Genomic DNA, 18466 nt, shown 5'->3' on the forward strand with positions numbered 1-18466 from the left:
CTAAAAATCATTCTGCTCAGGATTGCAATGGATTTAAACTCTATGGGTTAAGTTGGTCTGTACCCAGGTTAAGACCATTTTCTCCAAGAAGCTCCCCAGATACTCTAAATCATGTTCCTCCAGAATCTCTGTGTATCCACCCTTAGCTCTCTATATGAGTCTATTATTTAGGCATTAGAATCTGCATTGTATCAGGAAGGCATGGGTAGAAAGTGCAGGGGCTCCTGGGTGGAGCCAGAGAGAGACTTGATTTGTGTACAGTTCCAGCCACCTGCACCCCACACATATGCAAGCTTTGTGCTTTGTGTTCAATAAACATAAGAAAGAGCAAGTATTCAATAAGTGTAAGTTGAGGCATTAGAGTGAAGCAGTGAGGATCCTGTTTTAGGACATTCAGAAATTTACAAGGGAGAAATGGGATATAGAAATGGGAAACTCAAAAGTTAAATCACCCAAAATAGAAAACTTAGGGTCTCATCAAACCCCAAAATATTGTGAGTCTGCAGGTAAGTTACAAACTCAGAGATTTCCTTGGATCAGTCTTTGTCCATTCTGAAAGGTTTCTGGAGTGAACAGGGCACTCAGTCTCACTGTACCTGATCCTTACTTTTCAGAAAAATGAAAAGGCCAAATGAAAATTCCATAGCAACATGAAATAAGAGCCATGTCCTGGCAGTGCCCTTGCTCCTGCCGGTCTAGGTGGTCCTTCCTTTCTCAAGTTTATATAAAGGAAACAAGAGGACCCCTGAAAGCCCAGGCCTAGAATTTTCTAACTGCCATGTAAGAGGATCCATGCTGCTGTGATGGCTGCAAGGTGGGCTGCTCTCCTGACATGCTTCATTGGGCAAATAGTGTCGACTCCATGGCAAGAGCAACCCTGGGTGTAGGCCAACTCCAGTGGAACTCTGGAATCCACAAGTCTATAAGATCCTGATCCGAGCCTCGAGAGAAAGATTCCAGAGTAATGGAACAAATCACCCAGACCTCAGCCAGCAGTCCAGGTCCAGGGGATTTGCACATTCTGAAGAGCAGTAAGGCAATGAAGTAGATCAATGTGGATCAGTGTTGGTATACCTTGAAGTCATAATGTTGAGTGAAAAATACAAGGGGCAAAAGGATACATGCACCAGGACATCATCCATGCAAACTTTTTAAACAAGCATGCCCATTTGTAGAAATATAGAATCCATGCACGGGAAGGGTGCATATGACATTAGGAGAATGATTTCTTGGAAGGGAAGACAGAGAGTAAGATGGTGTATCCAGATAGCAAAGCCTATTGCTTTGCTTACATGCTCATTTTTAATTTTATTTCTGAACAAAAATATCCAGAATAAATATGTCAAGGTATACAAAATCTGTTACATTATGGCAGTAGGTACATGGATTATTTTTCAAATACTTGAAGATTCCATAATAGACCAAAAACTTTAAAAAAGGCAGAGTAAGGAGAATTCTGGCTATGAAGAGGTCCATTCATGGTTCTTTGTTCTGATTGCATATCAGAGTCACCAATAACACCAAGGCCCCCACTCAGATTTATAAATAAAGTTAGAACCTCAGAAGATGAAGCCTGGGTAAGTCATTTTCTGGAAGCTCCATGATGATTCTGACTTCACCTGAGTCTGATGAGATGTCAAAAGAACAGCTGGTAGTGGTCTTCCCAACTGTAACTTCAACATTGCAGGGTCTCCCCAAAAGGTGCTGATCTGACGTCCGCCTTTTACCCAGGGGGACTTCTGCCCTCATTTCAGCAGCCACTTCAGGATTAAACTTCTATCAGGAGAAAATGTTTCCCACTGTTACAGAGAGTCTTGGTAGTGTTCTGTTCTGGCCAAAGGTAGTCATAACAGCTGAGGTTTCAGGGCTGTATACAAAGCCATCTCACCAGTTCTCTGCCTTGTCATGATAGCTTCCAATCGCCCTGGCAGGAGGTCGTGAAAACCACTCTGGAGTCAGTAGTACTGGGGATCTGCTTCTGGGGATCTGCTGGGGTCCCCAAGCCCTCACTGGTGAGTTCATATTTTGTCTCATTTTCGTTTTCAAACTTCTCTTCTGAACCTGTTTCCTCTTTTTGGGTCTGAGAGAAGGTGGAGGGAAACCCCTGCATGAGTCTACACTAGTCGATATAGGACATGTCATACTTTGGTGGGATAACCTTGAATGGCAGCCCTGGCTCTGGGGCTGACTGTTAGTGTCCCGTGAACCAGGATGACCCTCTCTGGGTTAGGAAAGACACTTCCCTTGAGTCTCCCTACATAGATATAATGAGGAATGAGCACTGTAAGAGATCTGAATACCAGGACAGTATTTGCCTCTATCTTACAGTCTAGTGATCAATATGGCTTTTAGGCTCTTAGATCCTTCCTAGAGGGGTATAGCACAACACTATGCATGTTGCAGATACCCAATAAATATTTGTTGATGAAAGAAATTAATGAACGAATGAAGTGTTTCAAGAAATGTATGTACAACCTGAGAGCAAGAGATGATTATAATTAGAAAACCATGGCTGGATCTGGGAACCCAACCCAGGTGCTTGTTCCTCTCTATCAGACATGGCAGCCCAGGCTCCCAGACAGCCTGGACCTGAGCCAAGACTCAGAATACTGGCTTTAAGTGAAGCCTCAGGGGTAAAGTCATCCATCATAGAAGGTAATGGTGAGAGGAAGGATTTGTCTCCCCTCCCCCTCCCCCAATTTTCCTCAGACTAGTGGCTGTTGGGAAAGAATCTGACTTTCCCAAGAGAAGAAAGGCCAATTTTAGAACAGCTTTCTTTCTTTCTTTTTTTCTAACAAAGCTGGTGCCAGTACAGGACATTCTGCACTGGTCCCATGCTAAGGTATTCCTGAGCCTTCTTGGACTATGACCATTTCCTTTCCCCTCAACCATTCTTACTACCTCATATTTCAGTTCCCCATCTGTCCTTCATGCCTTCCCCCAATATCACCCAACCTGAAGGGTGATGATACTATTAAGGCGGCTCCAACAGAAGACCTCAGCCTCCAGAACTGATGCAATGGGCTCAGTGCTGGCCTCACTAACTTGCTCACCATCATTATAAGTGACTGAGGGAGGTTGGGGGTGGGGGGAGTGTTAGACAGCTTCTCTGGAAGGAAAAGAGCCTTTAAGAAGAACAGTGCAGACTCCTTCCTCTCTTCCATATATATCTATGGTAGGTAGAAGTAACAAGAAGCAGAATAATAGAAAAATATCTTATTTGAGACTTGCCACTCAAAATATGGTCCCTGGACCAGCAGCACTGGCATCATATATTAATATTAATATATTAATAATATATTATTAATTATAATCTCATTATGGAAATGATCCTGCCATTCCTGGGGGGTTATTTCTATGGAGATGAGAATGGGCACTATTATTCCCTGGTTTGCTGCTGTCTTACCACCTTCACTACCACCTCACCTCCAATGCAGAGAACTCAAGAGCTAGCCTGTGGTTTAGAAACCTGAGCTCTCCAGTTCCAACACAGACTCCCACACAGTCAAGATCTGCTCCCTCAGGTTCAGTGTCCTCATCTGTAAGACAAAGGGTGGTGCTAGGTGAGAGGGTGTATGGTCCCTTCTGGCTTTCTGACTTTTTTCTCCTGAGATGTCTGGGGACATCCTTCTTCAAGAGAAATCAGGTATGGATGAGGTAGGTAACTTTGATAGTATTTTTATGGTGTCTATTTTTTTAAATTTTTATGTTAAGCATTTAACATGTTTCAGTAAAGCTGATTTCACTTAAACTATTTCTCAAGGTGGTTTGAAGTATTTTAGTGTGAGCTCATCTTTACCAGAATTGTTTAAATGGAAATCCGAAGCCATTTGGCTGTAGGGTGTTGATCAGTGTGGACTTTGCTTCTACAAGAGGCCACAGGTTGGGTATCATGGCCCAGGACCAGTTTCTATATTGATGTTCTCCTCCATCATGTGCATAGTGTATTTTTGGACACCAGGCTCATGCTCAACACGGCCTTGAGATTTTTGGTTTCTCATGGGAGCTTTTTCCTTCTCACAACTCCGAGTAGAGACAAGCTTCCTTGCCAGCACCCTGGGCTGGAAGGGAGAGATTTTATAGTCACTTTTTTTTTTTTTTTAACTGAGGTTATCACCCTTTACGAATGAGGCAGAGATTTTATAGTTTCTTTTTACTTGGGGATCACAGATTCACATAAGTTTCTCAAATCCTACTCTTCAAGGCTGCATCTTCTGTTCTGTGTCTGCTAAGGAAGCCTCTGGCTGTTGGGGTCCATTTCAGAGTCTAGTCTTCATGCCCTTTTTCCCACGGCTATTGTAGGAAAAGAGTATTATTATTCTGACTTTCATTTCCATTATTATTTCAGACATCTATGGATTTTTTTACTTTCTTTCTTGTGAGCCCAACTGCATATTTAATTTTTAAAACTTACTTTTTTTTTTTTTTAGCATTTTTTGTGTTGAGGTGTGAACTTGCAAGAGCTTAGCTCACTGTATCCCCCTGCCTAAAAGTCTCAGATGGTGTAATATTTCAAGATTCCTTCCCAGACAAAGAAATCCTTAATTGGATTAGTAGAATGGAACTTTATCATTCCAGACGTTTCTGTGGAGTTCTATTGGTGCTGAACCAACAGCTAGACTCAGAACATCCATTTTTTCTTCAAGGTGAGAGGAGGCCTACACCACCTGGGAGCTTAATTTCTCAACTCTCCCCATCCCCACTCCCTGCCCTCTAGCCCCAACCCCCAGGCTGGATACTGATCTGGATTTCTATTCACAGACTTCTGTTGGGCTTGCCAGGGCACCCTGACACTGGATGGTGACAAAACAGCACAAAAAGAAGCTGTAATGAATGATCTCCTTAAGGCAGATGAGATGGGGAATATCTCCTTCCCCTACATCCATAGCTATATTTTTCCTATTTACAGTTTCCTATGGTGTTAGAAGATGACCAAGAAGTTTCAGCTTTCTGCTTAATGAGGCGGGAGGTACAGTTCTGAAGAAAGAGAGGCACCAGCTTGTTTGAAAAATTTCCTTTGTAGGATAGTTACTAATATGCTCCACTGCTTATACTGAAAATGAGAAAGAAGGGTCTTACTGATGTTAAAATCTCTGACAGGAGGTATATGTTGGCATGAATATAACTGTTGTTATCTTGGCATTGAAAGAATAATAACACAATACATTAGGATTTTGAGGATGAAGGTGAAAGGAGGGATAAACACCTCAAATTCCTCATCTTTCATAGACAGAGGCTAACAGACTCTGTCTGAACTTGAGTAAATACTAAAATTCTAACTGTAGGGGTATTAATAGTAAATGTTTATCTTAAAATAATAATTCTAAGTATATTTGGAAGTATATCTTAAATTTGAAATCATTTTAAGCATATTTTTGAGTCACAAAGATTACTAAGGAAAAAAATGAAATAGTATAACTAATGAAAATCAGGACACAGACGGGAGAAGGAAAATATGTGGTTGTAGAATTCAATAAATACCTCACTGTGACAGTTGGTAGACAATGCTTTCCATCAAATTTTGATAAATCAAGGAATAGAAGCCTATACATTTTATTTTATGCTACAATGATAAACACAAGGAAAACAAAACACAGACACTTGTGAGAAGGTTGTCTCTGGAAGGTAGAGGAGGGAAAATGTTCTCATTTTGTGCCTTTCTGAAATGTAACTATTTTTTAAGATCCTCAGCATGCAATGATTTCCATAATAATAAAAGCCATTTAACATGCTCAGTGGGTCAGAGATAATTGTGTCTTGGTCAGCAAGACATTGCCAGAGAAATGTTTTGATTTTTAGTACTGCCAAATCTATCTTTTTAAGCAAGATAAAGCCATGGAGTCCATGAGGAATAAGCTCACTCTGATGTAACAGCCTGGAGAGGGAGCCAGATAAGACTGGCCTTCCCCTCATGCAGGGAGCGTGGGAGTGAAAGAAGGTCGAACGCCTGTTGAAAGGTCAGGCTGCTTGTTTCAGGAGTCACTAAGATCATGTCCAGGAGAACCATCTGGGGACTAAGAATTTTCTACCTGGGAAACAGGGAAAGGATATCAGAGAAAAGAGTGTTGTCACTGTATTTTCCTTTGGGCTCACTGGTTCCCTACATTTAATGATTGGCCTTTCTGCCTACTTTCCAGCCCCATGTCAGAGTTCTTAGGTTTAAGTTAAGAAGCAGCCTAGAGAAAATAAGACAAAAGATATGTTAGCCCATCTGCCATTCTGTGAAAAGGAAGCATGCCCCAGTATAGGCGAGATCCCTCTTGATCCACAGTGATAGCAAACATGAGCTGAGAACACTAGCTCCCAACTCTTAAGATGGGGCTATTTTCCCTGAAGGAGACTGATGGGAAGAGATGTCTGTAATGCCCCTAAAAATCATAGTGCTATGCCACCCCCAATTCCTACTAGCTCCAAGCAAGTGTTTACTGTCTGACCATTCCCTGCATTTGAAGAACCCTTGTCTAAAGCTTGTGTTCTTGGTCCTTTGGAAGCCTCAACAGGACAGTTGGATTTCGCCAGTAAGTTTCCAGGTGGTGTTCAGGTTTCTGAGTTTTTCTTGGGTCATGCCAATGAAGGTAGCTGTCATTTCCCTTTCCCTCACTAAGGTACCAAGGACTTCCTTGAGTCCACCATGGGAGAAAGAAAAACACTCAACACCGTGCGGCCAACAGGCAAGTGCACCATTGTCCTCTGGGAGGCACCTGTCCCCTCCAGCCACTCAAACTCTGGCCCCAACCATCTCCAACTGCTGTGTCAGGCTGTGTACAGTTCTTCAGTGTCAGGCGTAAGTGAGGTTTTTGATTTCTTCTCCTCACTCCAGGCTCACAGTTATTTCTGGACATTGTGCAAGTTCATGCCTCTGTGCCTTTACACAACCTCATCTCTATGCTGGGATGCTCTTCTTTACCTTTCAAGTTTTCAAAACCTTCCTTGATGACCTCGGAGGCTAACTGGTCTATTTTCTAGGCTCTTAGAAGCACTTGTGCACACCTATATTAGGTTTAGCCCTGTGTATTTTGGTCATATCTATGTCTCTGAATATTCCCTAGGGCAGGGACTATGTCCCATCACTGTCGATATCCAGCCCTTCACACAGATCCCACGGGGAGCACACTCCAGGGAGCCTCCACAGTACAGTAGGTATGAATCTGAACTTGGAAATCTAACAGACCTGGGTAGAAGTCCTGACCCTGCCATCTACTTGCTGTGTTACTGTTCCGAGCCATAGCTTCCCCATCTGTATAATGAGGATGAGAAATCTCTGCCTCTTTGAGTGCTTGTGATGATTAAGTCATATCTTGCCCTGAAAAATGCTTTGCTTGATGGGCATTGAGGAGGGCACCTGTTGGTATGAGCACTGGGTGTTGTATGGAAATGAATTTGACAATAAATTATATTTAATATAAAAAAATAAAAAAGTAAATGGAGTCACATAAAAAATGCTTTGCTTATACTAAGTGCTCAAATTCAACTATAATTATTACATGAAAAGAATGTTATGCACAGTTTTATGGAGGTTGTTTTTGTCCACGTTTTTTCTCATCTTTTCTAAAACTCCTAAGCTAGGTAGGTAGACACAAACTTTAGAGCTTGAACATGGAGCCATAAAATTACAATGATATGCCAATCTTCACATGCTCAAAACTATGACTTCCAGGCTGGAAGCAATGGCAGATTCCTGGAGAGGTGGTTTTCCCATCTTCTGTCTCCAGATAGGCTTGCAGCTTCCAGACTGCGGAGAGGCCATCCTTTTAAAAGTCCTCTACAGATGGAGGTCATCACTCTGCATGCAGGCAAGCACATATCAACACTGGAATGTTTTTATTTTTGTCTCAGTTTCATCTGTCAGAATTGATGTAGTTTTAGCCCTCTGCCCTTCTGGCCTTGTTCTGTCACCATAGACTTATGTCCCATAAAGAACAAGTCATAAAGGTTGCAGTATCTTTTCTGGTTCTTCTGGGTAGGCTTTTGAGCGGGAAGTCTCCATTAAAGGCTGGAAGGCAGTGCTGAATCTCAAACTCGGGCCTTGGGTGCCACCTGGTGGGAACATGCCATATTGCAACCACTTCCCCCTTTTGCTTAACAGTCCACAGTTCAGTAGAAAAGGGAATTACTGTGCAACACATTTTAGATTTTTTTCCATCATTGAAGGTAACTGGCCAGCCCAGAGATCAAACCCATCAGGATATCCAGGTCAGAAGGGGACTTAGGAAGGTTGGAGGATTCAGTGTGAATCACCCACCTCACCCAGACCCCTAAAAGGGTGATTTGACTCATTTTTGGTTCTGGCTTCATGGTGTTGCAAAATTGTCCTCACCAGGAGGGCTCTACTAATCATTAAAGTGACCCCACTACACTTTGCATGTCTCTCTCTTTGCTCTTTCAAAGTACCTGTGCTTATTTGAGCCTGACTATAAGGCAACAAGGTGGGCAAGGCCAACATTATTCCCCCAAGTATTTTGTAAGGAGCTTGAAATGTCCTGTCCCAGACCAGAGTCCCGAGGATGTTTCTAGGACTGTAATTCCAATCTACTTCCTTTCTGCTTTCCAAGTTTTGATATTTTCATGCTGTAATGGTTGTTTCCTTCACCTTCTTTCTCTGCAAACTTGCTTGCCTGCCATGGTCAGGTCTTCCCATGTCTTACTGCAATTACTACAGTGATGCTGTCATTGGTCTCCTGCCCCTCATCTCTTCCCTTTTAGTTCCTTTCCCACAGTGGAGCCAGTTGTGTTTTTTTTTTAAAAATTAACATTTATTCATTTTTGAGAGATAGAGAGAGACAGAGTGTGAGTGGGGGAGGAGCAGGGAGAGAGGGAGACACAGAATCTGAAGCAGGTCCAGGCTCTGAGCTGTGTTAGCACAGAGCCTGACGCGGGGCTCCAGCTCATTGACTGTGAGATCATGGCCTGAGCCAAAGTCGGACACTTAACTGACTGAGCCACCCAGGCACCTCGAGCCAGCTATGCTAAGACAAAGTTCCAATCATGCCACTACCCTGACTTCAAAAATGAAAACAGAACTTTCATGGTTTCCAATGCATCTATAATGAAGCTTACCCCTCTTAGCATGCTGCACAACATCCCTGACTCCTGATAACTTGGATCATCTTGCTCTCAGCTCCTCACCTCCCCCTACTTCCTCTGCCCCCACTCCCATCCCCACCCTTAATCTGGGTCCCAGACATGGAGGACCACTCCTCCTGATGCTGCCAACACCTTGCCACTGCCCATCTCCTTGATTGCTTCTCAGAACTTGTCTTCTTCAGCTTATGCCTGTCCAGCTCCAAACCTGCCACCAGCTGGTAATTGTCTTTGCTCCTCTAAATGCATTCTCCTCTTCTCCTTTGCCCTGGAGACCAGGGCAATTCTGGTCTGACCCTGTCCATTGCTGTCTACATTTCGGTTGGAATTACCATGAATCCTGCACTAATAGGAGCTCAGAGGGAGGGTGAAGAGAAACCCCCATTCTCCACTGTGATTTGGGGAGTGACTATACTCCCCTTCCTGGGCCCCAGTCCTACAAGCCTGTCTCCATAGCTGCAGCACCTTCGAGTTCTGCACATCCTACTTCCCTGCCATCCACCTGCTCCTTCAAACCCAGGGACTTAGGAGCTGCCCGCTGTTACCAGGGCTTGTTGGCCCCCTTCTCACTGTCCACACCTCTCTGCAGCTGCCCCTTCTCAGTACACTCGTTCTTCCAGGAGAACCCTGATTAATGCAATCTCTTACATGAGGTCTTTTCTGTACCCTCCTTCCTTTGGGGTGGCAATCTTCATTCCCACACAGAATGCTGCACACACATGGCCTTCGCTCACACTCCCTTACAGGATTAGCTGTGTGCACAATTAGCAATTCCACTTTTGTATCCATGGTCCCCAATATATGGTCTGGCATGCAGTATGAGGTCAAAGTGCTTGCTGAATGAATCAATTCAGGCACAACAGAGACATTTTGTTGGAAAGAGTGTGGTGCTGATGATCTCAGCATTTTGGGTTTGAATTTTATGTGGATCCATTATTTTTATGTAGATCCCAGGGCACTGACTCCACCCTCATTCTCATGAGTCATTCTGCTGCTTCCACTTGGGGCATGGATGGGCCCATAGGCAAGAACACACAGGCTCTTACTGGCACAGCTTTAGAGAGAGAGCCCACTCATAGATAGGAGTCATTCCCTGCACGTCCTCAGTATCTTGCACCTGATGTTTGAGGGAGAGGGGCTGCCTGGATCAGGAGAGTGTCAGGTCAAAGGCATGTGTGCTGATTAATTGGTGTTAGCATCTTGGTTTTTCCACCTTTAAGCAGGCATTTGAAATAGTAACCACACTGAGCTTCTAAGGGAGGACACTGGGGCCAAAAAGGGGCACCATCTGGGTCTCCTGAATGCATCCCCAACTCCACCGAGCTAAGTGAAAATCTTCCTTGAGACCACCTGGAAGGAAAACCCCAAGGGTGGTCACTGAGTGGGTTGTTGGGAATGAAGGGTGGAAGTGACCGTTCATTTCACAAGAGATGGGCCAAACTTCTGAGAAGCTGTGTATGGTGCTGCTTACCTCTCCCCACACCCATTTGGGATTCAGATGTTTGCACAGAAAGGTAATGGGTTGGCCCTGCCTCTCCGTGCATAGGCCCTTCCTCTGCACAATATGCCTGGCCCCCCAAGCAAAAGCTCTGTAGCACCTGGTCCCCATCCTTTCTCAGCTTGGTTCCTTGAATTCCTGTAGGCTGAATTTCTGCAGAGCACAGCAGTCCTTGATTGTGTGGGTTGGTGGCAGAAACGGTGGACAAATCTATCCTAAGGATCTGCTTTATTTGTTGCCAAAGTGATTGCAGAAGAATCAGTGAAGGGAGGCTTGGAAGGGAATCTGGGAGAGTGGCCTGAGATTCAACATTCACCATGAGTGATCTGGAGCTACAGAGTTCTGTGCATCTAGGAGGTATTTAACTAAAATTTGGTGAGTGAATGAAAAGGCAAAGCCACAGTCACCAAGGCTGAGTTGACTTGATACATACCCCTGCTACCGTCACAATGTTCACAATACACACCTTGCAAGTTCCTCTGTGGTTGGGCCTTCAACCTCTGCCCTGTTTCTCTGTAAGTATTTGGACATTTCAACTAGCCTCTTGCTTTTCCTCCAGCATCATTGCTGAGCATCTTTCCTACTTCATCCTTGTTTCTTGGCCCTGAGTGTGAAATGGGGCCCTGGGAGGTCTACCCACATTTCTATATTGGGATTTCTAAGCCTGTTGTTGTGAATAAAGTGATATTTGGCTTAATATTCTTATTCTGAAAAGAGGATCCATTTTGCTGACCATATCTTTAGTTTCCCTGTGGTTATTTAGAAAATTGAAAAGGCCGCAGACTTGCCTTGCACACAGAGCAGCATGTTTATGTGCAGTGACCTTTACACATGGTGATGCCCTCTGAAGTAGATATTTAAATGGATTTGGCCACCATTGTTGCTTCCTCAATGCTCTGAGATAAATGCAGAAAATGTAGGTTTTCCATGGACTACTGGGAAGATGTATCTTTGTCAATACCGCGCCATATATGTAGGGAGCTATGGGGTATATTCCATGCCCTTTACCAACTATAGAGAGAGGGAGCCATAGGACCCTAAAATTTCTGACTCAATGGCAAATTGTACCAGTCCTGTACTTTAATCATGACAGACTGGTCTAGCCACTGGCCTAATGTAAAACACAGACATCTCTTGCAGGAGTCTATCTGCTTTTAGGTGTCTACTAGGTACCCAGGAGTTGGCAGGTGGAGAAGTTCAGCCATTGCCTGCAGTTCAGCCATCTCCTGCAGGGGTCCATCTGCTCTTAGGTGTCCACTAGGTATCCAGGTGTTGGCAGGTGGAGAAGTGTTTAGAGTAGTGCAATCTTTGTAGGGAGCCCAGTCTGGACATCCTTTCCATACTCCTTCTTTCCCTCAAGTGGCTGGGACGTCTGGATGACTCTTGTGTCAAGAGATGGATGTCAATCTGGAAGCATTGCTATTTCCTTGCTGGCTGTGACACCGCCCACCCTGTGTGATACCGTGCTTACTGCTCCAAATGCCCTGTGGTGAGCACTGTGCTAGACACAGGAGTATACTTCAGCTACCACGGGTCCTGAAGATAACTACTCCCATATCCCTTTGCCTCATGGGAAGGAAAGCCTCAATATCATGAGAAGTAGGAGGGGAGGCATGCTCACTGACTTGCACTAACTGTCCTCCAGGACTATCCCTCCAAAAGAGATATCAACCAAGCCACTCCAAATGTCCAAGTACGTACTTCATAGATGGTGACCTGCTCCACATGTTGAATCTACTACCCATTGTGTGGTAAGGCAGGGGAGGACTTGTAGCCCTACCTGTGTCTCCTGTCATCACAAGACTCTGCTGGCAGCTCTTGACTTTCTGGTCTATGGGACCCAGGACTGAGTCAGCCCTGCAGGGAGACTCTTCCTTTCCCCAAAACCACTCAGACTCCTCCAATACTAAAAAAGAGCTGGCAGCAGGTCCTGGCGAGCCTTTTCTTGACTTTCCACTGGAGTCACAAATGCTGACCTTGTTATACTGCCCAAACTCATGCTCAGGGCCAAGAGACAAGGATGCAGGAGACGCACATTTCCTAGGCTTTGCTTTTAAATAGTCCTTCCCTCTGTGTTTCAAGTGAACATGATCACACCCATGAAAGTCTCTTCCTAACCATCTTCCAGGGTGCCTTATAGTGATAACTGTGATTTTCAGCCCCTTCAGGGCTGAAATGTTAGGGACTGCTGACATTTAGGGCTGTGATATTTAGAAGCCACTCTGTTGCATCAGGGAGTGAGTGAGAGGTAAATGTTAACTTATCTCAGACTGATCCCTTGCAAACTGGCCTTCCAGAAAAGGAGGTGGCCTCCTGCCAAGTTCCATGGTGGTCATCTATGGCCCAGTGCTAAGAAAGTCAATCTGGCTGTTGTTCCCAAAACCTGAACACTGATGTGGTGAATTTTACCACTAGTTTTCCATGTCACACACTGGAACTGCAAAGCTTGAACCAGCAACCTGATTTTTAGAGGGGAGGGCCTGGTGCTCTACACAACCACAAATACTGAGGTGTCCTGATAGGATTGGAGCCAAAGTCCTGCCATATTGTCCTGTGGTTGTTATCTTGACCACTGATCACACCAGACTGGTGCTTCACTAATCAGACAACTTAAACCCCACAACCCAGGAGTTGAGATGCCTGTCCCGGACCCTACACCCAGCCCTAATCAGATCTCTGGTACTGTCCCAGAAGGCAATGGACAGTGAGGTCCTGCTCATTGCCCTGTCCCCATCTCCAAGAGTTTCCCCAGTGAACACTGCTCCGACAGGAGGGGTATGTGTTCATACAGTTTTTAATATTCTGCTATATTTCCTTCTGATTTTTTTTCAGGGTGTGTGTGCATGTGTGTGTGTGCACATGTGGGTGTGTTTAAACAAAATTGGAATCATGGGACACATAGAGATTTTTACTTTTATTAATGTTTTATCTTGGATAATTTTAGATGTTTTATAGAAGAGTTGCAAAAATATACAGAGCTCCTGAACACCTTTTGTAGTTTCCTCTAATGTTAACATCTCAGATGGCCATGGTACATTTGTCAAAACTAAGAAATTAACATCGGTTCATTACTGTTAATTGAATGACAGGCTATATTCAGATTTCACCAGTTTTTAAATTATTATTAATGTCCTTTTTCTGTTCCAGGATCCAATACAAGATATCACATTGCATTTTGTCATCATGTCACCTCGGTCTTCTAGTTTCTCAGCCTTTCCTTGTTTTCCATGACTTTGACAATTTAAGGAGAACTGGTCAAATTCTTTGTAGAATGCCCCTCAATTTGGTTTGTCTAATGTCTTCTTATGATTAAATGGAGGTTGTGGGTTCATGGCAAGAAGACCACAGAGAAGAAGTGCCCTTCTCCTTGCATCATATCTAAAGGTGCATGACAACCACAAGACCTATCCCTAAATCATGAATATTTCCTCCAGGTCTCCCACTGTAAAGTTGCTGGTTTTTCCTTTCCATGTGTTATTTTTGGGAGTGAGTCGCTAAGTCCTGCCTACACTCAAGGAGAAGGAAATCAAGCTCCACCTGCTGGGGAGGGGATGAGGGTATTTGTGGATATTATTTGGAATTTGTCTATAAGGAATACTTGTCTTTTCTCCCTCATTTATTTATTTGCTTATTCAATCATTTATATATACCACTAAGGTGTCATGGGTATGTATTTTATCTTGTGAAATTTTAATTCAGTGCTATCATTGTTTACTTTGTCATTCAAATTGTCCCAGTTTTGACCTTTGGAATCTCTCTCAAGTTGACTCCTGTGTCCTTTTGGCATGTTCCTTACCACCTCATCTCCTTTTCCTGTACACTCATCCTTACTTCTTGCCCTACAAGTTACTTTTGTATTTTCCCTGAAGAACCCTACAATCAGCCATTTCTCCTGGAGCCCTGGTTTCTTTTATTGGAGAGTGATGGTTAAACCCCAGATCTGGGCACTTGGGATGCTCATTGCTACTGGAGTTCTATGGTTGCTAAGCCCTCTCAGCAGACAGAGCTAGGAAATACATGGATGTATCCTAACCTATGCATACATACATACCTATCATTATTTATTTATTTATCTTTATAAATAAACATGAGTTCACAAGGTTATCTCCAACTTGAACCCACTAGTACAGGGTTCAGGCTAGTTTTCTGCCTTTACTTATTTATAATTCCTTTCTCCAACATTGAGAAATGTGGCTTCTCTTATCCACAACTCACTTTCTTGTTCATTCCTAATTTATAGGGAAAGTAATTTCAGAATTGTTAGCCTGTACTCCAGCACACTGAGTTTTATATAGCAATATTTTTCTTCTTTTAATGTAAGCTTTTGGAAGGATTAAATATGTACATAAAAGTATACAAATGTAAGGTTTGAATTTTCACAAAATGAGCGCATGTTATTAACCTACACCCAAATCAAGAAACAAACATCACCAAAATCCCAATAGCTCTCATGGCCCTTTGCCAATCACTTCTCCCCCACAAAGAGAAAGCACCAGGATAGCTTCTCATACCATAGGTGGGTTTTGGCTGGGTTTGAACTTCATAGACATGGATTCATACTGTATTGTATCTGCTTCTTCTGTTTGACATTATGCTTATGAGATCCTTCCTTATGTTGCAGGACATTGTGTTTCATTCATTCCATATGTCCTGCTTTCTTAAGATTATATCATGAGCTGTTTTTCTTGGTCTTAAATATTTCTCTACAATGTGATTTTAATGCCTATATAATATTTCATAGTATGATTTTTACCATAAACTATTTAATCATTCCCATATTGCTGGTCATTTAATTGTCCTCTGGTTTCTACATTATAAATAATGTTGGCCAATGGTACTTTAAGAAGATTGATAGGAGAATAATATAATATAATAATTCTAATGGCTCAAAATCAGTTAAACCACATATGGAGTATTGCATTCCATTCTGGCCTTAGTGGTCCAAGCACATCCAGAAGGGTTTTTGAGGGTGGTGAGGATTCTGGAAACTACAACTTATGAAACTTAACAGGGTGAATGGAGACTATTTGGTATAGGGGTGGGAAAGTGAAACATTATTTGAAAAGGGGGTAGGCTTATTCCGTATTATAAAATTTTAGCTCTCATAATTAACTAAGAGGAGGAAACTTTTCCCCCAAACATAAGGAAAGTGACCAATCATCTAAACCAGAACACATCTGTGAGTCAAAGAAGCACCACTTATAATTACACAAACAACAGACCTACACTGGGGGTCTCCCAGGCATACCAGGATGCTGATCATCACCCGGGGAATGGGAAAGTCTTCCTAATGAGCAGAGACTGACTGAGAAACAGGCTGACTCACAGTGCTGACCCTTCATTACTTAAGGTGTATTGTATTGTATTTGTATTTTGTATTGCATGAATGTGCAAACATTCCCTGCTTTGGGTTGGAGGTTACTGGATATTACTAGTTACCAGATGACTTCCAAGTTGCCAGATGGTCATCTGTTGACACTCTAGCTCTAAACACCCATAATCCAACTTAGAAAATGATCTCCTGCATTGCTGAGATGATTAAATGAGATTCAAATTTCCTTCTGGGGTCTTTGTGGGAGCACAGTTCTCATCTGGTACTCAAACATTGCATTTGTGGTCTAGGAGGACAAGATGGTGATGATTTGTAAGATGCTATGTATTACATTCAGTGCTCTGTGTTGGTTTAGGGAATATTCCATCTAAGGTGCTGAGTGTTTTAATGACTTATTCAGGACACACCAGTTAGACTTATTTTGGCTTTAAGAAACAAGTCACTGTGGCTAACATATATAAGTTGAACATAAATAATCAACTATATCCATGCCCTTGAATTCCATGAGTGATCTGGTATCTTGATAGTAAATTACACCCCACCCCTTTAAAAATTTTTTGGTTTTGACATAATTTTAGGCTTACAGAAGAGTTGCAGAAATAGTGAGAATCATCACATATCCTTTACACAACCTTCTCTAAATTAACATCTTACATAATCATAGCACAATGAACAGAACTAAGAAATTAACACTGATGCAATGCTATCAACTGAACTGAAGATTGTATTTAGATTTCGCCATTTTTCCTGTTAATGTCATCTCTCTGTTCCATGACCTAATCTAGAATCTCACATTGCATTTAATTGTCATGCTTCCTCCAATCTCAGTTTTTTTCTTGTCTTTCAGATCTGGACAGTTTTGAAGAGTACCAGTCAGACATTTTGTAGAATGTCTCTCAATTGTGTTTCTCTGATATTTTTTTCATGATAATCTTTTTGAGTTAAGGTTATAGACTGTTGGGAATATCATCACAGAAGTGATGCTGTGTCCTTCTCAGGGCATAGTGTCAGGGGGCATGTGATATCATTATGCCCTATTTCTGGTGATGTTAACCTTGATCACCATCTTGAGATAGTGTTTCCTAGGTTTCTTCACTCTAAAGTTACAATTTCCCCTTTGTAATTAACAAATTTTACTTTGATGCCATCCAAATACAACTTTCCTTCTTAAAATCTTGCTCACTAATTTTAGCATCCTTCATAAATCAAAATTTTCATTTTAGCGGAATCACATGAATTCCTGAGGAAAAATGCTTAAGTGCAGAGAGCACACTTTCTGTCTTATCTGCCTTTCTTTCCCCATCACTTGGGTCAGTTTTTCTCTCTTTAGGTCAGCTTCTTTCCTCTCTCCCTGAATGGCTGTCTCTGCTCTCTGGTTTATGTGGTGGAGAGTGTGGCTACCATCAGCATCTCTCCTCAGTTTAAGAGGCCAGTCCAAGGAGATGAACTTTTTTAGTGCCAAGCCCAAGTTCCTGGGCAAGGGATTTTTGGTTGGTCCAATCGGGGTCAATAACCAAGCCTTGGCCCCTTAATTTGGACCCAGAGATGCAAAAACATATTACTTACATACACCTGCTTGGAACCCACCTCAATATTGGGATGGGGTGGAGAATATGCCCTAGAAATCTTTGTGAGATGAGAAGCCCCTGGGGAGGCCCAACTCACACAGCAAGTCTGGGGCATAGTTAGAACTGAAACTCTTGACTTCCCAAGCAGTGTGAGTTTCTCTTCAACACCTTGATCCATGTTAGGCACTGAATTGAAGACAACTTGACTTCCTGTCTTGATCAAACTCAAGGGAGTGTGGCATCTTCTCCCAATTCTTAGAAATAAATATGAAATTACAGTGGGTACGGAGGGGAGATGGAAGGTTGAAGGTCCCTAATAATTCCCTGGATTTAAAGCTCTCCTTGGTAGATCTGTGGGGCTGAATTATCCATCCAGCTGTGTTACCCTAATTCTCTAAAGACATGGAACTAAAACCCAAAAGCTAATCCCTTAATGGGATTGACCTTAAAATGCAGCAGATTTTCAGAAATGATTGAAAAATCTTTTCTGAAAGGAGAGATGCCTGGATCAGATTCTTCAAGGAAGGAAAGCAAAGCATACCTCTCTGGTTCAGTAGGGAGTAAAGGGAGGGGTGGGTGCATATAGGGAAGAAACAATGCTTAGCAGCATTTCCTGGATTCCTGATTCATATTTTCCCTCTGATGTCAGGAATGGAGCATCCTTTTCTCCTCTGGCAGCTTGGTTATGGCACTAAGAAATCCAAGATAAATGGGACATTCTGTGAACAGACCCTGGAACAGCTGGACATTGCTGGACACAACTGCAATTGTTGGTCAAATGGGGACATCTGGTTCACTTCCCCAGAGGTTTAGCAATGGCAGGAAGGCCAGTAAAGATAATCCAATTGGCCACTGCCGGGCTGAGCTCCCAGGAGTCCAAACACTGGGCTGGGGAGCTTGGGTTTCTTTTCCATTGGAGCAGAGGAGGGAGAGTGGCAGGACAGCCTGCTGTGCACCTGGGCTTTTCTTGCCTGCAATCCTGGGTCC

At 43.0% G+C, this 18466-nt stretch overlaps 1 long non-coding RNA gene across 1 annotated transcript; it reads left to right on the forward strand.

The window, feature by feature from the left end:
• The first annotated feature begins 1915 nt into the window (after positions 1-1915).
• On the forward strand, positions 1916-14045 carry LOC144616828 (uncharacterized). Its single transcript, XR_013556564.1, has 2 exons — positions 1916-2012; positions 13727-14045. It is a non-coding gene; the product is annotated as an uncharacterized LOC144616828 (long non-coding RNA).
• The last annotated feature ends 4421 nt before the right edge of the window (positions 14046-18466 follow it).

This window comes from Panthera onca, chromosome B4 (genome assembly GCF_046562875.1).
Source record: "Panthera onca isolate mPanOnc1 chromosome B4, mPanOnc1 haplotype 2, whole genome shotgun sequence".
NCBI classification, from domain to species: domain Eukaryota; kingdom Metazoa; phylum Chordata; class Mammalia; order Carnivora; family Felidae; genus Panthera; species Panthera onca.